Raw genomic sequence first — 17,035 nt, forward strand, 5'->3', positions numbered from 1 at the left:
TTTTTTTTTTTTTTTTTATACGTCGTGCCTACGCTCGTTCTTTAAACGGCACTATCTTGAATAGTTTAGCTAAAGCGAGTCTCAATGACCTCATTTTAGGCAAGCTCGCACGGGCCCCGCAGGGATTCGCAGCTCGACTTACCCTACGTCGCAAGACATGCATATGATAATTATGTGCGCATATTATAATAGGTGCGATCATACCAGCACTAATGCACCGGATCCCATCAGAACTCCGCAGTTAAGCGTGCTTGGGCGGGAGTAGTACTAGGATGGGTGACCTCCTGGGAAGTCCTCGTGTTGCACCTCTTTTTTTTTTTTTTTTTTTTTTTTTTTTTTTTTTTTTTTTTTTTTTTTTTTTTTTTTTTTACGTCGTGCTTACCCTCGTTCTTTAAACGGCGCTATCTTGAATAGTTTAGCTAAAGCGAGTCTCAATGACCTCATTTTAGGCAAGCTCGCACGGGCCCCGCAGGGATTCGCAGCTCGACTTACCCTACGTCGCAAGACACGCATATGATAATTATGTGCGCATATTATAATAGGTGCGATCATACCAGCACTAATGCACCGGATCCCATCAGAACTCCGCAGTTAAGCGTGCTTGGGCGGGAGTAGTACTAGGATGGGTGACCTCCTGGGAAGTCCTCGTGTTGCACCTCTTTTTTTTTTATTTTTTTATTTTTTTTATTTTTTTTATTTTTTATTTTTTTTTTTTTTACGTCGTGCTTACCCTCGTTCTTTAAACGGCGCTATCTTGAATAGTTTAGCTAAAGCGAGTCTCAATGACCTCATTTTAGGCAAGCTCGCACGGGCCCCGCAGGGATTCGCAGCTCGACTTACCCTACGTCGCAAGACACGCATATGATAATTATGTGCGCAAATTATAATAGGTGCGATCATACCAGCACTAATGCACCGGATCCCATCAGAACTTCGCAGTTAAGCGTGCTTGGGCGGGAGTAGTACTAGGATGGGTGACCTCCTGGGAAGTCCTCGTGTTGCACCTTTTTTTTTTTTTTTTTTTTTTTTTTTTTTTTTTTTTTTTTTACGTCGTGCTTACCCTCGTTCTTTAAACGGCGCTATCTTGAATAGTTTAGCTAAAGCGAGTCTCAATGACCTGATTTTAGGCAAGCTCCCACAGGCCCCGCAGGGATTCGCAGCTCGACTTACCCTACGTCGCAAGACATGCATATGATAATTATGTGCGCATATTATAATAGGTGCGATCATACCAGCACTAATGCACCGGATCCCATCAGAACTCCGCAGTTAAGCGTGCTTGGGCGAGAGTAGTACTAGGATGGGTGACCTCCTGGGAAGTCCTCGTGTTGCACCTCTTTTTTTTTTTTTTTTTTTTTTTTTTTTTTTTTTTTTTTTTTTATACGTCGTGCCTACGCTCGTTCTTTAAACGGCACTATCTTGAATAGTTTAGCTAAAGCGAGTCTCAATGACCTCATTTTAGGCAAGCTCCCACAGGCCCCGCAGGGATTCGCAGCTCGACTTACCCTACGTCGCAAGACATGCATATGATAATTATGTGCGCATATTATAATAGGTGCGATCATACCAGCACTAATGCATCGGATCCCATCAGAACTCCGCAGTTAAGCGTGCTTGGGCGAGAGTAGTACTAGGATGGGTGACGTCCTGGGAAGTCCTCGTGTTGCACCTCTTTTTTTTTTTTTTTTTTTTTTTTTTTTTTTTTTTTTTTATACGTCGTGCCTACGCTCGTTCTTTAAACGGCACTATCTTGAATAGTTTAGCTAAAGCGAGTCTCAATGACCTCATTTTAGGCAAGCTCGCACGGGCCCCGCAGGGATTCGCAGCTCGACTTACCCTACGTCGCAAGACACGCATATGATAATTATGTGCGCATATTATAATAGGTGCGATCATACCAGCACTAATGCACCGGATCCCATCAGAACTCCGCAGTTAAGCGTGCTTGGGCGGGAGTAGTACTAGGATGGGTGACCTCCTGGGAAGTCCTCGTGTTGCACCTCTTTTTTTTTTTTTTTTTTTTTTTTTTTTTTTTTTTTTTTTTTTTTTTATACGTCGTGCCTACGCTCGTTCTTTAAACGGCACTATCTTGAATAGTTTAGCTAAAGCGAGTCTCAATGACCTCATTTTAGGCAAGCTCGCACGGGCCCCGCAGGGATTCGCAGCTCGACTTACCCTACGTCGCAAGACATGCATATGATAATTATGTGCGCATATTATAATAGGTGCGATCATACCAGCACTAATGCACCGGATCCCATCAGAACTCCGCAGTTAAGCGTGCTTGGGCGGGAGTAGTACTAGGATGGGAGACCTCCTGGGAAGTCCTCGTGTTGCACCTCTTTTTTTTTTTTTTTTTTTTTACGTCGTGCTTACCCTCGTTCTTTAAACGGCGCTATCTTGAATAGTTTAGCTAAAGCGAGTCTCAATGACCTCATTTTAGGCAAGCTCGCACGGGCCCCGCAGGGATTCGCAGCTCGACTTACCCTACGTCGCAAGACATGCATATGATAATTATGTGCGCATATTATAATAGGTGCGATCATACCAGCACTAATGCACCGGATCCCATCAGAACTCCGCAGTTAAGCGTGCTTGGGCGGGAGTAGTACTAGGATGGGTGACCTCCTGGGAAGTCCTCGTGTTGCACCTCTTTTTTTTTTTTTTTTTTTTTTTTTTTTTTTTTTTTTTTTTTTTTTTTTTTTTTTATACGTCGTGCCTACGCTCGTTCTTTAAACGGCACTATCGTGAATAGTTTAGCTAAAGCGAGTCTCAATGACCTGATTTTAGGCAAGCTCCCACAGGCCCCGCAGGGATTCGCAGCTCGACTTACCCTACGTCGCAAGACATGCATATGATAATTATGTGCGCATATTATAATAGGTGCGATCATACCAGCACTAATGCACCGGATCCCATCAGAACTCCGCAGTTAAGCGTGCTTGGGCGAGAGTAGTACTAGGATGGGTGACCTCCTGGGAAGTCCTCGTGTTGCACCTCTTTTTTTTTTTTTTTTTTTTTTTTTTTTTTTTTTTATACGTCGTGCCTACGCTCGTTCTTTAAACGGCACTATCTTGAATAGTTTAGCTAAAGCGAGTCTCAATGACCTCATTTTAGGCAAGCTCGCACGGGCCCCGCAGGGATTCGCAGCTCGACTTACCCTACGTCGCAAGACATGCATATGATAATTATGTGCGCATATTATAATAGGTGCGATCATACCAGCACTAATGCACCGGATCCCATCAGAACTCCGCAGTTAAGCGTGCTTGGGCGGGAGTAGTACTAGGATGGGTGACCTCCTGGGAAGTCCTCGTGTTGCACCTCTTTTTTTTTTTTTTTTTTTTTTTTTTTTTTTTTTTTTTTTTTTTTTTTTTTTTACGTCGTGCTTACCCTCGTTCTTTAAACGGCGCTATCTTGAATAGTTTAGCTAAAGCGAGTCTCAATGACCTCATTTTAGGCAAGCTCGCACGGGCCCCGCAGGGATTCGCAGCTCGACTTACCCTACGTCGCAAGACACGCATATGATAATTATGTGCGCAAATTATAATAGGTGCGATCATACCAGCACTAATGCACCGGATCCCATCAGAACTCCGCAGTTAAGCGTGCTTGGGCGGGAGTAGTACTAGGATGGGTGACCTCCTGGGAAGTCCTCGTGTTGCACCTCTTTTTTTTTTTTTTTTTTTTTTTTTTTTTTTTTTTTTTTTTTTTTTTTTTTTTTTTTACGTCGTGCTTACCCTCGTTCTTTAAACGGCGCTATCTTGAATAGTTTAGCTAAAGCGAGTCTCAATGACCTGATTTTAGGCAAGCTCCCACAGGCCCCGCAGGGATTCGCAGCTCGACTTACCCTACGTCGCAAGACATGCATATGATAATTATGTGCGCATATTATAATAGGTGCGATCATACCAGCACTAATGCACCGGATCCCATCAGAACTCCGCAGTTAAGCGTGCTTGGGCGAGAGTAGTACTAGGATGGGTGACCTCCTGGGAAGTCCTCGTGTTGCACCTCTTTTTTTTTTTTTTTTTTTTTTTTTTTTTTTTTTTTTTTTTTTTTTTTTTTTTTTTTTTTTTTTATACGTCGTGCCTACGCTCGTTCTTTAAACGGCACTATCTTGAATAGTTTAGCTAAAGCGAGTCTCAATGACCTGATTTTAGGCAAGCTCCCACAGGCCCCGCAGGGATTCGCAGCTCGACTTACCCTACGTCGCAAGACATGCATATGATAATTATGTGCGCATATTATAATAGGTGCGATCATACCAGCACTAATGCACCGGATCCCATCAGAACTCCGCAGTTAAGCGTGCTTGGGCGAGAGTAGTACTAGGATGGGTGACCTCCTGGGAAGTCCTCGTGTTGCACCTCTTTTTTTTTTTTTTTTTTTTTTTTTTTTTTTTTTTTTATACGTCGTGCCTACGCTCGTTCTTTAAACGGCACTATCTTGAATAGTTTAGCTAAAGCGAGTCTCAATGACCTCATTTTAGGCAAGCTCGCACGGGCCCCGCAGGGATTCGCAGCTCGACTTACCCTACGTCGCAAGACATGCATATGATAATTATGTGCGCATATTATAATAGGTGCGATCATACCAGCACTAATGCACCGGATCCCATCAGAACTCCGCAGTTAAGCGTGCTTGGGCGGGAGTAGTACTAGGATGGGTGACCTCCTGGGAAGTCCTCGTGTTGCACCTCTTTTTTTTTTTTTTTTTTTTTTTTTTTTTTTTTTTTTTTTTTTTTTTTTACGTCGTGCTTACCCTCGTTCTTTAAACGGCGCTATCTTGAATAGTTTAGCTAAAGCGAGTCTCAATGACCTCATTTTAGGCAAGCTCGCACGGGCCCCGCAGGGATTCGCAGCTCGACTTACCCTACGTCGCAAGACACGCATATGATAATTATGTGCGCATATTATAATAGGTGCGATCATACCAGCACTAATGCACCGGATCCCATCAGAACTCCGCAGTTAAGCGTGCTTGGGCGGGAGTAGTACTAGGATGGGTGACCTCCTGGGAAGTCCTCGTGTTGCACCTCTTTTTTTTTTTTTTTTTATTTTTTTTATTTTTTTTATTTTTTATTTTTTTTTTTTTTACGTCGTGCTTACCCTCGTTCTTTAAACGGCGCTATCTTGAATAGTTTAGCTAAAGCGAGTCTCAATGACCTCATTTTAGGCAAGCTCGCACGGGCCCCGCAGGGATTCGCAGCTCGACTTACCCTACGTCGCAAGACACGCATATGATAATTATGTGCGCAAATTATAATAGGTGCGATCATACCAGCACTAATGCACCGGATCCCATCAGAACTTCGCAGTTAAGCGTGCTTGGGCGGGAGTAGTACTAGGATGGGTGACCTCCTGGGAAGTCCTCGTGTTGCACCTCTTTTTTTTTTTTTTTTTTTTTTTTTTTTTTTTTTTTTTACGTCGTGCTTACCCTCGTTCTTTAAACGGCGCTATCTTGAATAGTTTAGCTAAAGCGAGTCTCAATGACCTGATTTTAGGCAAGCTCCCACAGGCCCCGCAGGGATTCGCAGCTCGACTTACCCTACGTCGCAAGACATGCATATGATAATTATGTGCGCATATTATAATAGGTGCGATCATACCAGCACTAATGCACCGGATCCCATCAGAACTCCGCAGTTAAGCGTGCTTGGGCGAGAGTAGTACTAGGATGGGTGACCTCCTGGGAAGTCCTCGTGTTGCACCTCTTTTTTTTTTTTTTTTTTTTTTTTTTTTTTTTTTTTTTTTTTTTTTTTTTTTTTTTTTTATACGTCGTGCCTACGCTCGTTCTTTAAACGGCACTATCTTGAATAGTTTAGCTAAAGCGAGTCTCAATGACCTCATTTTAGGCAAGCTCCCACAGGCCCCGCAGGGATTCGCAGCTCGACTTACCCTACGTCGCAAGACATGCATATGATAATTATGTGCGCATATTATAATAGGTGCGATCATACCAGCACTAATGCATCGGATCCCATCAGAACTCCGCAGTTAAGCGTGCTTGGGCGAGAGTAGTACTAGGATGGGTGACCTCCTGGGAAGTCCTCGAGTTGCACCTCTTTTTTTTTTTTTTTTTTTTTTTTTTTTTTTTTTTTTATACGTCGTGCCTACGCTCGTTCTTTAAACGGCACTATCTTGAATAGTTTAGCTAAAGCGAGTCTCAATGACCTCATTTTAGGCAAGCTCGCACGGGCCCCGCAGGGATTCGCAGCTCGACTTACCCTACGTCGCAAGACACGCATATGATAATTATGTGCGCATATTATAATAGGTGCGATCATACCAGCACTAATGCACCGGATCCCATCAGAACTCCGCAGTTAAGCGTGCTTGGGCGGGAGTAGTACTAGGATGGGTGACCTCCTGGGAAGTCCTCGTGTTGCACCTCTTTTTTTTTTTTTTTTTTTTTTTTTTATACGTCGTGCCTACGCTCGTTCTTTAAACGGCACTATCTTGAATAGTTTAGCTAAAGCGAGTCTCAATGACCTCATTTTAGGCAAGCTCGCACGGGCCCCGCAGGGATTCGCAGCTCGACTTACCCTACGTCGCAAGACATGCATATGATAATTATGTGCGCATATTATAATAGGTGCGATCATACCAGCACTAATGCACCGGATCCCATCAGAACTCCGCAGTTAAGCGTGCTTGGGCGGGAGTAGTACTAGGATGGGTGACCTCCTGGGAAGTCCTCGTGTTGCACCTCTTTTTTTTTTTTTTTTTTTTTACGTCGTGCTTACCCTCGTTCTTTAAACGGCGCTATCTTGAATAGTTTAGCTAAAGCGAGTCTCAATGACCTCATTTTAGGCAAGCTCGCACGGGCCCCGCAGGGATTCGCAGCTCGACTTACCCTACGTCGCTAGACACGCATATGATAATTATGTGCGCATATTTTAATAGGTGCGATCATACCAGCACTAATGCACCGGATCCCATCAGAACTCCGCAGTTAAGCGTGCTTGGGCGAGAGTAGTACTAGGATGGGTGACCTCCTGGGAAGTCCTCGTGTTGCACCTCTTTTTTTTTTTTTTTTTTTTTTTTACGTCGTGCTTACCCTCGTTCTTTAAACGGCGCTATCTTGCACAGTTTTGTTAAAGCGAGTCTCAATGACCTGACTTTAGGCAAGCTCCCACGGGCCCCGCAGGGATTTGCAACTCGACTTACCCTACGTCGCGAGACATGCATATGATAATTTTGTGCGCATATTTTAATAGGTGCGATCATACCAGCACTAATTCACCGGATCCCATCAGAACTCCGCAGTTAAGCGTGCTTGGGCGAGAGTAGTACTAGGATGGGTGACCTCCTGGGAAGTCCTCGAGTTGCACCTCTTTTTTTTTTTTTTTTTTTTTTTACGTCGTGCTTGCCCTCGTTCTTTAAACGGCGCTATCTTGAATAGTTTAGCTAAAGCGAGTCTCAATGACCTCATTTTAGGCAAGTTCGCACGGGCCCCGCAGGGTTTCGCAACTCGACTTACCCTACGTCGCGAGACATGCATATGATAATTATGTGCGCATATTTTAATAGGTGCGATCATACCAGCACTAATGCACCGGATCCCATCAGAACTCCGCAGTTAAGCGTGCTTGGGCGAGAGTAGTACTTGGATGGGTGACCTCCTGGGAAGTCCTCGTGTTGCACCTTTTTTTTTTTTTTTTTTTTTTTTTTTTTTTTTTTTTTTTTTTTTTTTTTTTTTTTTTACGTCGTGCTTACCCTCGTTCTTTAAACGGCGCTATCTTGAATAGTTTAGCTAAAGCGAGTCTCAATGACCTCATTTTAGGCAAGCTCGCACGGGCCCCGCAGGGATTCGCAGCTCGACTTACCCTACGTCGCAAGACACGCATATGATAATTATGTGCGCATATTATAATAGGTGCGATCATACCAGCACTAATGCACCGGATCCCATCAGAACTTCGCAGTTAAGCGTGCTTGGGCGGGAGTAGTACTAGGATGGGTGACCTCCTGGGAAGTCCTCGTGTTGCACCTCTTTTTTTTTTTTTTTTTTTTTTTTTTTTTTTTTTTTTTTTTTTTTTTTTTTACGTCGTGCTTACCCTCGTTCTTTAAACGGCGCTATCTTGAATAGTTTAGCTAAAGCGAGTCTCAATGACCTCATTTTAGGCAAGCTCGCACGGGCCCCGCAGGGATTCGCAGCTCGACTTACCCTACGTCGCAAGACACGCATATGATAATTATGTGCGCATATTATAATAGGTGCGATCATACCAGCACTAATGCACCGGATCCCATCAGAACTCCGCAGTTTAGCGTGCTTGGGCGGGAGTAGTACTAGGATGGGTGACCTCCTGGGAAGTCCTCGTGTTGCACCTCTTTTTTTTTTTTTTTTTTTTTTTTTTTTTTTTTTATACGTCGTGCCTACGCTCGTTCTTTAAACGGCACTATCTTGAATAGTTTAGCTAAAGCGAGTCTCAATGACCTCATTTTAGGCAAGCTCGCCCGGGCCCCGCAGGGATTCGCAGCTCGACTTACCCTACGTCGCAAGACACGCATATGATAATTATGTGCGCATATTATAATAGGTGCGATCATACCAGCACTAATGCACCGGATCCCATCAGAACTCCGCAGTTAAGCGTGCTTGGGCGGGAGTAGTACTAGGATGGGTGACCTCCTGGGAAGTCCTCGTGTTGCACCTCTTTTTTTTTTTTTTTTTTTTTTTTTTTTTTATTTATACGTCGTGCCTACGCTCGTTCTTTAAACGGCACTATCTTGAATAGTTTAGCTAAAGCGAGTCTCAATGACCTCATTTTAGGCAAGCTCGCACGGGCCCCGCAGGGATTCGCAGCTCGACTTACCCTACGTCGCAAGACATGCATATGATAATTATGTGCGCATATTATAATAGGTGCGATCATACCAGCACTAATGCACCGGATCCCATCAGAACTCCGCAGTTAAGCGTGCTTGGGCGGGAGTAGTACTAGGATGGGTGACCTCCTGGGAAGTCCTCGTGTTGCACCTCTTTTTTTTTTTTTTTTATTTTTTTTTTTTTTTATTTTTTTTTTTTTTTACGTCGTGCTTACCCTCGTTCTTTAAACGGCGCTATCTTGAATAGTTTAGCTAAAGCGAGTCTCAATGACCTCATTTTAGGCAAGCTCGCACGGGCCCCGCAGGAATTCGCAGCTCGACTTACCCTACGTCGCAAGACACGCATATGATAATTATGTGCGCATATTATAATAGGTGCGATCATACCAGCACTAATGCACCGGATCCCATCAGAACTCCGCAGTTAAGCGTGCTTGGGCGGGAGTAGTACTAGGATGGGTGACCTCCTGGGAAGTCCTCGTGTTGCACCTCTTTTTTTTTTTTTTTTTTTTTTTTTTTTTTTTTTTTTACGTCGTGCTTACCCTCGTTCTTTAAACGGCGCTATCTTGCACAGTTTAGTTAAAGCGAGTCTCAATGACCTGATTTTAGGCAAGCTCCCACGGGCCCCGCAGGGATTTGCAACTCGACTTACCCTACGTCGCGAGACATGCATATGATAATTATGTGCGCATATTATAATAGGTGCGATCATACCAGCACTAATGCACCGGATCCCATCAGAACTCCGCAGTTAAGCGTGCTTGGGCGAGAGTTGTACTAGGATGGGTGACCTCCTGGGAAGTCCTCGTGTTACACCTCTTTTTTTTTTTTTTTTTTTTTTTTTTTTTTTTTTTTTTTTTTTTTTTTTTTTTTACGTCGTGCTTACCCTCGTTCTTTAAACGGCGCTATCTTGAATAGTTTAGCTAAAGCGAGTCTCAATGACCTGATTTTAGGCAAGCTCCCACAGGCCCCGCAGGGATTCGCAGCTCGACTTACCCTACGTCGCAAGACATGCATATGATAATTATGTGCGCATATTATAATAGGTGCGATCATACCAGCACTAATGCACCGGATCCCATCAGAACTCCGCAGTTAAGCGTGCTTGGGCGAGAGTAGTACTAGGATGGGTGACCTCCTGGGAAGTCCTCGTGTTGCACCTCTTTTTTTTTTTTTTTTTTTTTTTTTTTTTTTTTTTTTTTTTTTTTTTTTTTTTTTTTTTTTTTTTTTACGTCGTGCCTACGCTCGTTCTTTAAACGGCACTATCTTGAATAGTTTAGCTAAAGCGAGTCTCAATGACCTGATTTTAGGCAAGCTCCCACAGGCCCCGCAGGGATTCGCAGCTCGACTTACCCTACGTCGCAAGACATGCATATGATAATTATGTGCGCATATTATAATAGGTGCGATCATACCAGCACTAATGCACCGGATCCCATCAGAACTCCGCAGTTAAGCGTGCTTGGGCGAGAGTAGTACTAGGATGGGTGACCTCCTGGGAAGTCCTCGTGTTGCACCTCTTTTTTTTTTTTTTTTTTTTTTTTTTTTTTTTATACGTCGTGCCTACGCTCGTTCTTTAAACGGCACTATCTTGAATAGTTTAGCTAAAGCGAGTCTCAATGACCTCATTTTAGGCAAGCTCGCACGGGCCCCGCAGGGATTCGCAGCTCGACTTACCCTACGTCGCAAGACATGCATATGATAATTATGTGCGCATATTATAATAGGTGCGATCATACCAGCACTAATGCACCGGATCCCATCAGAACTCCGCAGTTAAGCGTGCTTGGGCGGGAGTAGTACTAGGATGGGTGACCTCCTGGGAAGTCCTCGTGTTGCACCTCTTTTTTTTTTTTTTTTTTTTTTACGTCGTGCTTACCCTCGTTCTTTAAACGGCGCTATCTTGAATAGTTTAGCTAAAGCGAGTCTCAATGACCTCATTTTAGGCAAGCTCGCACGGGCCCCGCAGGGATTCGCAGCTCGACTTACCCTACGTCGCTAGACACGCATATGATAATTATGTGCGCATATTTTAATAGGTGCGATCATACCAGCACTAATGCACCGGATCCCATCAGAACTCCGCAGTTAAGCGTGCTTGGGCGAGAGTAGTACTAGGATGGGTGACCTCCTGGGAAGTCCTCGTGTTGCACCTCTTTTTTTTTTTTTTTTTTTTTTTTACGTCGTGCTTACCCTCGTTCTTTAAACGGCGCTATCTTGAATAGTTTAGCTAAAGCGAGTCTCAATGACCTGATTTTAGGCAAGCTCCCACAGGCCCCGCAGGGATTCGCAGCTCGACTTACCCTACGTCGCAAGACATGCATATGATAATTATGTGCGCATATTATAATAGGTGCGATCATACCAGCACTAATGCACCGGATCCCATCAGAACTCCGCAGTTAAGCGTGCTTGGGCGAGAGTAGTACTAGGATGGGTGACCTCCTGGGAAGTCCTCGTGTTGCACCTCTTTTTTTTTTTTTTTTTTTTTTTTTTTTTTTTTTTTTTTTTTTTTTTTTTTTTTTTTTTTTTTTTTTTTTTACGTCGTGCCTACGCTCGTTCTTTAAACGGCACTATCTTGAATAGTTTAGCTAAAGCGAGTCTCAATGACCTGATTTTAGGCAAGCTCCCACAGGCCCCGCAGGGATTCGCAGCTCGACTTACCCTACGTCGCAAGACATGCATATGATAATTATGTGCGCATATTATAATAGGTGCGATCATACCAGCACTAATGCACCGGATCCCATCAGAACTCCGCAGTTAAGCGTGCTTGGGCGAGAGTAGTACTAGGATGGGTGACCTCCTGGGAAGTCCTCGTGTTGCACCTCTTTTTTTTTTTTTTTTTTTTTTTTTTTTTTTTTATACGTCGTGCCTACGCTCGTTCTTTAAACGGCACTATCTTGAATAGTTTAGCTAAAGCGAGTCTCAATGACCTCATTTTAGGCAAGCTCGCACGGGCCCCGCAGGGATTCGCAGCTCGACTTACCCTACGTCGCAAGACATGCATATGATAATTATGTGCGCATATTATAATAGGTGCGATCATACCAGCACTAATGCACCGGATCCCATCAGAACTCCGCAGTTAAGCGTGCTTGGGCGAGAGTAGTACTAGGATGGGTGACCTCCTGGGAAGTCCTCGTGTTGCACCTCTTTTTTTTTTTTTTTTTTTTTTACGTCGTGCTTACCCTCGTTCTTTAAACGGCGCTATCTTGAATAGTTTAGCTAAAGCGAGTCTCAATGACCTCATTTTAGGCAAGCTCGCACGGGCCCCGCAGGGATTCGCAGCTCGACTTACCCTACGTCGCTAGACACGCATATGATAATTATGTGCGCATATTTTAATAGGTGCGATCATACCAGCACTAATGCACCGGATCCCATCAGAACTCCGCAGTTAAGCGTGCTTGGGCGAGAGTAGTACTAGGATGGGTGACCTCCTGGGAAGTCCTCGTGTTGCACCTCTTTTTTTTTTTTTTTTTTTTTTTTACGTCGTGCTTACCCTCGTTCTTTAAACGGCGCTATCTTGCACAGTTTTGTTAAAGCGAGTCTCAATGACCTGACTTTAGGCAAGCTCCCACGGGCCCCGCAGGGATTTGCAACTCGACTTACCCTACGTCGCGAGACATGCATATGATAATTTTGTGCGCATATTTTAATAGGTGCGATCATACCAGCACTAATTCACCGGATCCCATCAGAACTCCGCAGTTAAGCGTGCTTGGGCGAGAGTAGTACTAGGATGGGTGACCTCCTGGGAAGTCCTCGAGTTGCACCTCTTTTTTTTTTTTTTTTTTTTTTTACGTCGTGCTTGCCCTCGTTCTTTAAACGGCGCTATCTTGAATAGTTTAGCTAAAGCGAGTCTCAATGACCTCATTTTAGGCAAGTTCGCACGGGCCCCGCAGGGTTTCGCAACTCGACTTACCCTACGTCGCGAGACATGCATATGATAATTATGTGCGCATATTTTAATAGGTGCGATCATACCAGCACTAATGCACCGGATCCCATCAGAACTCCGCAGTTAAGCGTGCTTGGGCGAGAGTAGTACTTGGATGGGTGACCTCCTGGGAAGTCCTCGTGTTGCACCTCTTTTTTTTTTTTTTTTTTTTTTTTTTTTTTTTTTTTTTTTTTTTTTACGTCGTGCTTACCCTCGTTCTTTAAACGGCGCTATCTTGAATAGTTTAGCTAAAGCGAGTCTCAATGACCTCATTTTAGGCAAGCTCGCACGGGCCCCGCAGGGATTCGCAGCTCGACTTACCCTACGTCGCAAGACACGCATATGATAATTATGTGCGCATATTATAATAGGTGCGATCATACCAGCACTAATGCACCGGATCCCATCAGAACTTCGCAGTTAAGCGTGCTTGGGCGGGAGTAGTACTAGGATGGGTGACCTCCTGGGAAGTCCTCGTGTTGCACCTCTTTTTTTTTTTTTTTTTTTTTTTTTTTTTTTTTACGTCGTGCTTACCCTCGTTCTTTAAACGGCGCTATCTTGAATAGTTTAGCTAAAGCGAGTCTCAATGACCTCATTTTAGGCAAGCTCGCACGGGCCCCGCAGGGATTCGCAGCTCGACTTACCCTACGTCGCAAGACACGCATATGATAATTATGTGCGCATATTATAATAGGTGCGATCATACCAGCACTAATGCACCGGATCCCATCAGAACTCCGCAGTTTAGCGTGCTTGGGCGGGAGTAGTACTAGGATGGGTGACCTCCTGGGAAGTCCTCGTGTTGCACCTCTTTTTTTTTTTTTTTTTTTTTTTTTTTTTTTTTTTTTTTACGTCGTGCTTACCCTCGTTCTTTAAACGGCGCTATCTTGCACAGTTTAGTTAAAGCGAGTCTCAATGACCTGATTTTAGGCAAGCTCGCACGGGCCCCGCAGGGATTTGCAACTCGACTTACCCTACGTCGCGAGACATGCATATGATAATTATGTGCGCATATTATAATAGGTGCGATCATACCAGCACTAATGCACCGGATCCCATCAGAACTCCGCAATTAAGCGTGCTTGGGCGAGAGTAGTACTAGGATGGGTGACCTCCTGGGAAGTCCTCGTGTTGCACCTCTTTTTTTTTTTTTTTTTTTTTTTACGTCGTGCTTACCCTCGTTCTTTAAACGGCGCTATCTTACACAGTTTTGTTAAAGCGAGTCTCAATGACCTGACTTTAGGCAAGCTCCCACGGGCCCCGCAGGGATTTGCAACTCGACTTACCCTACGTCGCGAGACATGCATATGATAATTTTGTGCGCATATTTTAATAGGTGCGATCATACCAGCACTAATTCACCGGATCCCATCAGAACTCCGCAGTTAAGCGTGCTTGGGCGAGAGTAGTACTAGGATGGGTGACCTCCTGGGAAGTCCTCGAGTTGCACCTCTTTTTTTTTTTTTTTTTTTTTTTTACGTCGTGCTTGCCCTCGTTCTTTAAACGGCGCTATCTTGAATAGTTTAGCTAAAGCGAGTCTCAATGACCTCATTTTAGGCAAGTTCGCACGGGCCCCGCAGGGTTTCGCAACTCGACTTACCCTACGTCGCGAGACATGCATATGATAATTATGTGCGCATATTTTAATAGGTGCGATCATACCAGCACTAATGCACCGGATCCCATCAGAACTCCGCAGTTAAGCGTGCTTGGGCGAGAGTAGTACTTGGATGGGTGACCTCCTGGGAAGTCCTCGTGTTGCACCTCTTTTTTTTTTTTTTTTTTTTTTTTTTTTTTTTTTTTTTACGTCGTGCTTACCCTCGTTCTTTAAACGGCGCTATCTTGAATAGTTTAGCTAAAGCGAGTCTCAATGACCTCATTTTAGGCAAGCTCGCACGGGCCCCGCAGGGATTCGCAGCTCGACTTACCCTACGTCGCAAGACACGCATATGATAATTATGTGCGCATATTATAATAGGTGCGATCATACCAGCACTAATGCACCGGATCCCATCAGAACTTCGCAGTTAAGCGTGCTTGGGCGGGAGTAGTACTAGGATGGGTGACCTCCTGGGAAGTCCTCGTGTTGCACCTCTTTTTTTTTTTTTTTTTTTTTTTTTTTTTTTTTTTTTTTTTTTTTTTTTTTTTTTTTTTTTTTTTTTTTTACGTCGTGCTTACCCTCGTTCTTTAAACGGCGCTATCTTGAATAGTTTAGCTAAAGCGAGTCTCAATGACCTGATTTTAGGCAAGCTCCCACAGGCCCCGCAGGGATTCGCAGCTCGACTTACCCTACGTCGCAAGACATGCATATGATAATTATGTGCGCATATTATAATAGGTGCGATCATACCAGCACTAATGCACCGGATCCCATCAGAACTCCGCAGTTAAGCGTGCTTGGGCGAGAGTAGTACTAGGATGGGTGACCTCCTGGGAAGTCCTCGTGTTGCACCTCTTTTTTTTTTTTTTTTTTTTTTTTTTTTTTTTTTTTTTTTTTTTTTTTTTTTTTTTTTTTTTTTACGTCGTGCTTACCCTCGTTCTTTAAACGGCGCTATCTTGAATAGTTTAGCTAAAGCGAGTCTCAATGACCTGATTTTAGGCAAGCTCCCACAGGCCCCGCAGGGATTCGCAGCTCGACTTACCCTACGTCGCAAGACATGCATATGATAATTATGTGCGCATATTATAATAGGTGCGATCATACCAGCACTAATGCACCGGATCCCATCAGAACTCCGCAGTTAAGCGTGCTTGGGCGAGAGTAGTACTAGGATGGGTGACCTCCTGGGAAGTCCTCGTGTTGCACCTCTTTTTTTTTTTTTTTTTTTTTTTTTTTTTTTTTTTTTTTTTTTTTTTTACGTCGTGCCTACGCTCGTTCTTTAAACGGCACTATCTTGAATAGTTTAGCTAAAGCGAGTCTCAATGACCTGATTTTAGGCAAGCTCCCACAGGCCCCGCAGGGATTCGCAGCTCGACTTACCCTACGTCGCAAGACATGCATATGATAATTATGTGCGCATATTATAATAGGTGCGATCATACCAGCACTAATGCACCGGATCCCATCAGAACTCCGCAGTTAAGCGTGCTTGGGCGAGAGTAGTACTAGGATGGGTGACCTCCTGGGAAGTCCTCGTGTTGCACCTCTTTTTTTTTTTTTTTTTTTTTTTTTTTTTTTATACGTCGTGCCTACGCTCGTTCTTTAAACGGCACTATCTTGAATAGTTTAGCTAAAGCGAGTCTCAATGACCTCATTTTAGGCAAGCTCGCACGGGCCCCGCAGGGATTCGCAGCTCGACTTACCCTACGTCGCAAGACATGCATATGATAATTATGTGCGCATATTATAATAGGTGCGATCATACCAGCACTAATGCACCGGATCCCATCAGAACTCCGCAGTTAAGCGTGCTTGGGCGGGAGTAGTACTAGGATGGGTGACCTCCTGGGAAGTCCTCGTGTTGCACCTCTTTTTTTTTTTTTTTTTTTTTTTACGTCGTGCTTACCCTCGTTCTTTAAACGGCGCTATCTTGAATAGTTTAGCTAAAGCGAGTCTCAATGACCTCATTTTAGGCAAGCTCGCACGGGCCCCGCAGGGATTCGCAGCTCGACTTACCCTACGTCGCAAGACATGCATATGATAATTATGTGCGCATATTTTAATAGGTGCGATCATACCAGCACTAATGCACCGGATCCCATCAGAACTCCGCAGTTAAGCGTGCTTGGGCGAGAGTAGTACTAGGATGGGTGACCTCCTGGGAAGTCCTCGTGTTGCACCTCTTTTTTTTTTTTTTTTTTTTTTTTTACGTCGTGCTTACCCTCGTTCTTTAAACGGCGCTATCTTGCACAGTTTTGTTAAAGCGAGTCTCAATGACCTGACTTTAGGCAAGCTCCCACGGGCCCCGCAGGGATTTGCAACTCGACTTACCCTACGTCGCGAGACATGCATATGATAATTTTGTGCGCATATTTTAATAGGTGCGATCATACCAGCACTAATTCACCGGATCCCATCAGAACTCCGCAGTTAAGCGTGCTTGGGCGAGAGTAGTACTAGGATGGGTGACCTCCTGGGAAGTCCTCGAGTTGCACCTCTTTTTTTTTTTTTTTTTTTTTTTACGTCGTGCTTACCCTCGTTCTTTAAACGGCGCTATCTTGAATAGTTTAGCTAAAGCGAGTCTCAATGACCTCATTTTAGGCAAGCTCGCACGGGCCCCGCAGGGATTCGCAGCTCGACTTACCCTACGTCGCA

General features: G+C 44.2%; 51 non-coding genes across 51 annotated transcripts; all 51 read left to right on the forward strand.

Moving 5' to 3' along the window:
- The first annotated feature begins 190 nt into the window (after positions 1 to 190).
- LOC148558260 (5S ribosomal RNA) lies at positions 191 to 309 on the forward strand. The gene has a single exon (XR_015888995.1). It is a non-coding gene; the product is annotated as a 5S ribosomal RNA (ribosomal RNA).
- A 231-nt stretch (positions 310 to 540) lies between these two features.
- LOC148558261 (5S ribosomal RNA) lies at positions 541 to 659 on the forward strand. Its single transcript, XR_015889007.1, has one exon. It is a non-coding gene; the product is annotated as a 5S ribosomal RNA (ribosomal RNA).
- Positions 660 to 888: 229 nt separating this feature from the next.
- On the forward strand, positions 889 to 1,007 carry LOC148558262 (5S ribosomal RNA). The gene has a single exon (XR_015889637.1). It is a non-coding gene; the product is annotated as a 5S ribosomal RNA (ribosomal RNA).
- A 211-nt stretch (positions 1,008 to 1,218) lies between these two features.
- LOC148558263 (5S ribosomal RNA) lies at positions 1,219 to 1,337 on the forward strand. The gene has a single exon (XR_015891835.1). It is a non-coding gene; the product is annotated as a 5S ribosomal RNA (ribosomal RNA).
- A 216-nt stretch (positions 1,338 to 1,553) lies between these two features.
- Positions 1,554 to 1,672, forward strand: LOC148558264 (5S ribosomal RNA). The gene has a single exon (XR_015891290.1). It is a non-coding gene; the product is annotated as a 5S ribosomal RNA (ribosomal RNA).
- Positions 1,673 to 1,884: 212 nt separating this feature from the next.
- Positions 1,885 to 2,003, forward strand: LOC148558265 (5S ribosomal RNA). Its single transcript, XR_015889018.1, has one exon. It is a non-coding gene; the product is annotated as a 5S ribosomal RNA (ribosomal RNA).
- A 220-nt stretch (positions 2,004 to 2,223) lies between these two features.
- LOC148558266 (5S ribosomal RNA) lies at positions 2,224 to 2,342 on the forward strand. The gene has a single exon (XR_015888665.1). It is a non-coding gene; the product is annotated as a 5S ribosomal RNA (ribosomal RNA).
- A 192-nt stretch (positions 2,343 to 2,534) lies between these two features.
- LOC148558267 (5S ribosomal RNA) lies at positions 2,535 to 2,653 on the forward strand. The gene has a single exon (XR_015889029.1). It is a non-coding gene; the product is annotated as a 5S ribosomal RNA (ribosomal RNA).
- A 228-nt stretch (positions 2,654 to 2,881) lies between these two features.
- On the forward strand, positions 2,882 to 3,000 carry LOC148558268 (5S ribosomal RNA). Its single transcript, XR_015891836.1, has one exon. It is a non-coding gene; the product is annotated as a 5S ribosomal RNA (ribosomal RNA).
- Positions 3,001 to 3,208: 208 nt separating this feature from the next.
- Positions 3,209 to 3,327, forward strand: LOC148558269 (5S ribosomal RNA). Its single transcript, XR_015889040.1, has one exon. It is a non-coding gene; the product is annotated as a 5S ribosomal RNA (ribosomal RNA).
- Positions 3,328 to 3,551: 224 nt separating this feature from the next.
- LOC148558270 (5S ribosomal RNA) lies at positions 3,552 to 3,670 on the forward strand. Its single transcript, XR_015889051.1, has one exon. It is a non-coding gene; the product is annotated as a 5S ribosomal RNA (ribosomal RNA).
- Positions 3,671 to 3,898: 228 nt separating this feature from the next.
- LOC148558271 (5S ribosomal RNA) lies at positions 3,899 to 4,017 on the forward strand. The gene has a single exon (XR_015891837.1). It is a non-coding gene; the product is annotated as a 5S ribosomal RNA (ribosomal RNA).
- A 237-nt stretch (positions 4,018 to 4,254) lies between these two features.
- On the forward strand, positions 4,255 to 4,373 carry LOC148558272 (5S ribosomal RNA). The gene has a single exon (XR_015891838.1). It is a non-coding gene; the product is annotated as a 5S ribosomal RNA (ribosomal RNA).
- A 210-nt stretch (positions 4,374 to 4,583) lies between these two features.
- Positions 4,584 to 4,702, forward strand: LOC148558273 (5S ribosomal RNA). Its single transcript, XR_015889062.1, has one exon. It is a non-coding gene; the product is annotated as a 5S ribosomal RNA (ribosomal RNA).
- Positions 4,703 to 4,922: 220 nt separating this feature from the next.
- LOC148558274 (5S ribosomal RNA) lies at positions 4,923 to 5,041 on the forward strand. Its single transcript, XR_015889073.1, has one exon. It is a non-coding gene; the product is annotated as a 5S ribosomal RNA (ribosomal RNA).
- Positions 5,042 to 5,269: 228 nt separating this feature from the next.
- On the forward strand, positions 5,270 to 5,388 carry LOC148558275 (5S ribosomal RNA). The gene has a single exon (XR_015889472.1). It is a non-coding gene; the product is annotated as a 5S ribosomal RNA (ribosomal RNA).
- A 209-nt stretch (positions 5,389 to 5,597) lies between these two features.
- Positions 5,598 to 5,716, forward strand: LOC148558276 (5S ribosomal RNA). The gene has a single exon (XR_015891839.1). It is a non-coding gene; the product is annotated as a 5S ribosomal RNA (ribosomal RNA).
- Positions 5,717 to 5,948: 232 nt separating this feature from the next.
- Positions 5,949 to 6,067, forward strand: LOC148558277 (5S ribosomal RNA). Its single transcript, XR_015890570.1, has one exon. It is a non-coding gene; the product is annotated as a 5S ribosomal RNA (ribosomal RNA).
- Positions 6,068 to 6,277: 210 nt separating this feature from the next.
- LOC148558278 (5S ribosomal RNA) lies at positions 6,278 to 6,396 on the forward strand. Its single transcript, XR_015889084.1, has one exon. It is a non-coding gene; the product is annotated as a 5S ribosomal RNA (ribosomal RNA).
- Positions 6,397 to 6,595: 199 nt separating this feature from the next.
- LOC148558279 (5S ribosomal RNA) lies at positions 6,596 to 6,714 on the forward strand. The gene has a single exon (XR_015889095.1). It is a non-coding gene; the product is annotated as a 5S ribosomal RNA (ribosomal RNA).
- Positions 6,715 to 6,906: 192 nt separating this feature from the next.
- Positions 6,907 to 7,025, forward strand: LOC148558280 (5S ribosomal RNA). Its single transcript, XR_015891840.1, has one exon. It is a non-coding gene; the product is annotated as a 5S ribosomal RNA (ribosomal RNA).
- Positions 7,026 to 7,220: 195 nt separating this feature from the next.
- Positions 7,221 to 7,339, forward strand: LOC148558281 (5S ribosomal RNA). The gene has a single exon (XR_015890108.1). It is a non-coding gene; the product is annotated as a 5S ribosomal RNA (ribosomal RNA).
- Positions 7,340 to 7,533: 194 nt separating this feature from the next.
- LOC148558282 (5S ribosomal RNA) lies at positions 7,534 to 7,652 on the forward strand. Its single transcript, XR_015888667.1, has one exon. It is a non-coding gene; the product is annotated as a 5S ribosomal RNA (ribosomal RNA).
- A 227-nt stretch (positions 7,653 to 7,879) lies between these two features.
- On the forward strand, positions 7,880 to 7,998 carry LOC148558283 (5S ribosomal RNA). Its single transcript, XR_015889473.1, has one exon. It is a non-coding gene; the product is annotated as a 5S ribosomal RNA (ribosomal RNA).
- Positions 7,999 to 8,220: 222 nt separating this feature from the next.
- Positions 8,221 to 8,339, forward strand: LOC148558284 (5S ribosomal RNA). Its single transcript, XR_015890042.1, has one exon. It is a non-coding gene; the product is annotated as a 5S ribosomal RNA (ribosomal RNA).
- A 207-nt stretch (positions 8,340 to 8,546) lies between these two features.
- Positions 8,547 to 8,665, forward strand: LOC148558285 (5S ribosomal RNA). Its single transcript, XR_015889106.1, has one exon. It is a non-coding gene; the product is annotated as a 5S ribosomal RNA (ribosomal RNA).
- A 207-nt stretch (positions 8,666 to 8,872) lies between these two features.
- Positions 8,873 to 8,991, forward strand: LOC148558286 (5S ribosomal RNA). Its single transcript, XR_015889118.1, has one exon. It is a non-coding gene; the product is annotated as a 5S ribosomal RNA (ribosomal RNA).
- A 219-nt stretch (positions 8,992 to 9,210) lies between these two features.
- On the forward strand, positions 9,211 to 9,329 carry LOC148558287 (5S ribosomal RNA). The gene has a single exon (XR_015889129.1). It is a non-coding gene; the product is annotated as a 5S ribosomal RNA (ribosomal RNA).
- Positions 9,330 to 9,537: 208 nt separating this feature from the next.
- Positions 9,538 to 9,656, forward strand: LOC148558288 (5S ribosomal RNA). Its single transcript, XR_015890791.1, has one exon. It is a non-coding gene; the product is annotated as a 5S ribosomal RNA (ribosomal RNA).
- Positions 9,657 to 9,881: 225 nt separating this feature from the next.
- Positions 9,882 to 10,000, forward strand: LOC148558289 (5S ribosomal RNA). Its single transcript, XR_015891842.1, has one exon. It is a non-coding gene; the product is annotated as a 5S ribosomal RNA (ribosomal RNA).
- A 238-nt stretch (positions 10,001 to 10,238) lies between these two features.
- Positions 10,239 to 10,357, forward strand: LOC148558290 (5S ribosomal RNA). Its single transcript, XR_015891843.1, has one exon. It is a non-coding gene; the product is annotated as a 5S ribosomal RNA (ribosomal RNA).
- A 205-nt stretch (positions 10,358 to 10,562) lies between these two features.
- On the forward strand, positions 10,563 to 10,681 carry LOC148558291 (5S ribosomal RNA). Its single transcript, XR_015889140.1, has one exon. It is a non-coding gene; the product is annotated as a 5S ribosomal RNA (ribosomal RNA).
- Positions 10,682 to 10,874: 193 nt separating this feature from the next.
- Positions 10,875 to 10,993, forward strand: LOC148558292 (5S ribosomal RNA). Its single transcript, XR_015891844.1, has one exon. It is a non-coding gene; the product is annotated as a 5S ribosomal RNA (ribosomal RNA).
- A 195-nt stretch (positions 10,994 to 11,188) lies between these two features.
- On the forward strand, positions 11,189 to 11,307 carry LOC148558293 (5S ribosomal RNA). The gene has a single exon (XR_015891845.1). It is a non-coding gene; the product is annotated as a 5S ribosomal RNA (ribosomal RNA).
- Positions 11,308 to 11,549: 242 nt separating this feature from the next.
- On the forward strand, positions 11,550 to 11,668 carry LOC148558294 (5S ribosomal RNA). The gene has a single exon (XR_015891846.1). It is a non-coding gene; the product is annotated as a 5S ribosomal RNA (ribosomal RNA).
- Positions 11,669 to 11,874: 206 nt separating this feature from the next.
- Positions 11,875 to 11,993, forward strand: LOC148558295 (5S ribosomal RNA). The gene has a single exon (XR_015891847.1). It is a non-coding gene; the product is annotated as a 5S ribosomal RNA (ribosomal RNA).
- A 193-nt stretch (positions 11,994 to 12,186) lies between these two features.
- LOC148558296 (5S ribosomal RNA) lies at positions 12,187 to 12,305 on the forward strand. Its single transcript, XR_015891848.1, has one exon. It is a non-coding gene; the product is annotated as a 5S ribosomal RNA (ribosomal RNA).
- A 195-nt stretch (positions 12,306 to 12,500) lies between these two features.
- LOC148558297 (5S ribosomal RNA) lies at positions 12,501 to 12,619 on the forward strand. The gene has a single exon (XR_015890109.1). It is a non-coding gene; the product is annotated as a 5S ribosomal RNA (ribosomal RNA).
- Positions 12,620 to 12,813: 194 nt separating this feature from the next.
- LOC148558298 (5S ribosomal RNA) lies at positions 12,814 to 12,932 on the forward strand. The gene has a single exon (XR_015888557.1). It is a non-coding gene; the product is annotated as a 5S ribosomal RNA (ribosomal RNA).
- Positions 12,933 to 13,149: 217 nt separating this feature from the next.
- LOC148558299 (5S ribosomal RNA) lies at positions 13,150 to 13,268 on the forward strand. Its single transcript, XR_015889475.1, has one exon. It is a non-coding gene; the product is annotated as a 5S ribosomal RNA (ribosomal RNA).
- A 204-nt stretch (positions 13,269 to 13,472) lies between these two features.
- Positions 13,473 to 13,591, forward strand: LOC148558300 (5S ribosomal RNA). Its single transcript, XR_015890043.1, has one exon. It is a non-coding gene; the product is annotated as a 5S ribosomal RNA (ribosomal RNA).
- Positions 13,592 to 13,801: 210 nt separating this feature from the next.
- On the forward strand, positions 13,802 to 13,920 carry LOC148558301 (5S ribosomal RNA). Its single transcript, XR_015889978.1, has one exon. It is a non-coding gene; the product is annotated as a 5S ribosomal RNA (ribosomal RNA).
- A 194-nt stretch (positions 13,921 to 14,114) lies between these two features.
- LOC148558302 (5S ribosomal RNA) lies at positions 14,115 to 14,233 on the forward strand. Its single transcript, XR_015890110.1, has one exon. It is a non-coding gene; the product is annotated as a 5S ribosomal RNA (ribosomal RNA).
- A 195-nt stretch (positions 14,234 to 14,428) lies between these two features.
- LOC148558303 (5S ribosomal RNA) lies at positions 14,429 to 14,547 on the forward strand. Its single transcript, XR_015888558.1, has one exon. It is a non-coding gene; the product is annotated as a 5S ribosomal RNA (ribosomal RNA).
- Positions 14,548 to 14,756: 209 nt separating this feature from the next.
- LOC148558304 (5S ribosomal RNA) lies at positions 14,757 to 14,875 on the forward strand. The gene has a single exon (XR_015889476.1). It is a non-coding gene; the product is annotated as a 5S ribosomal RNA (ribosomal RNA).
- Positions 14,876 to 15,116: 241 nt separating this feature from the next.
- Positions 15,117 to 15,235, forward strand: LOC148558305 (5S ribosomal RNA). The gene has a single exon (XR_015891850.1). It is a non-coding gene; the product is annotated as a 5S ribosomal RNA (ribosomal RNA).
- A 235-nt stretch (positions 15,236 to 15,470) lies between these two features.
- Positions 15,471 to 15,589, forward strand: LOC148558306 (5S ribosomal RNA). The gene has a single exon (XR_015891851.1). It is a non-coding gene; the product is annotated as a 5S ribosomal RNA (ribosomal RNA).
- Positions 15,590 to 15,808: 219 nt separating this feature from the next.
- Positions 15,809 to 15,927, forward strand: LOC148558307 (5S ribosomal RNA). Its single transcript, XR_015891852.1, has one exon. It is a non-coding gene; the product is annotated as a 5S ribosomal RNA (ribosomal RNA).
- A 204-nt stretch (positions 15,928 to 16,131) lies between these two features.
- On the forward strand, positions 16,132 to 16,250 carry LOC148558308 (5S ribosomal RNA). Its single transcript, XR_015889151.1, has one exon. It is a non-coding gene; the product is annotated as a 5S ribosomal RNA (ribosomal RNA).
- Positions 16,251 to 16,444: 194 nt separating this feature from the next.
- On the forward strand, positions 16,445 to 16,563 carry LOC148558309 (5S ribosomal RNA). Its single transcript, XR_015891854.1, has one exon. It is a non-coding gene; the product is annotated as a 5S ribosomal RNA (ribosomal RNA).
- Positions 16,564 to 16,759: 196 nt separating this feature from the next.
- On the forward strand, positions 16,760 to 16,878 carry LOC148558310 (5S ribosomal RNA). Its single transcript, XR_015890111.1, has one exon. It is a non-coding gene; the product is annotated as a 5S ribosomal RNA (ribosomal RNA).
- Positions 16,879 to 17,035: the final 157 nt, after the last annotated feature.

Source organism: Arachis ipaensis, chromosome B6 (genome assembly GCF_059453495.1).
Source record: "Arachis ipaensis isolate K30076 ecotype BB chromosome B6, ASM5945349v1, whole genome shotgun sequence".
In the NCBI taxonomy this organism is placed as follows: domain Eukaryota; kingdom Viridiplantae; phylum Streptophyta; class Magnoliopsida; order Fabales; family Fabaceae; genus Arachis; species Arachis ipaensis.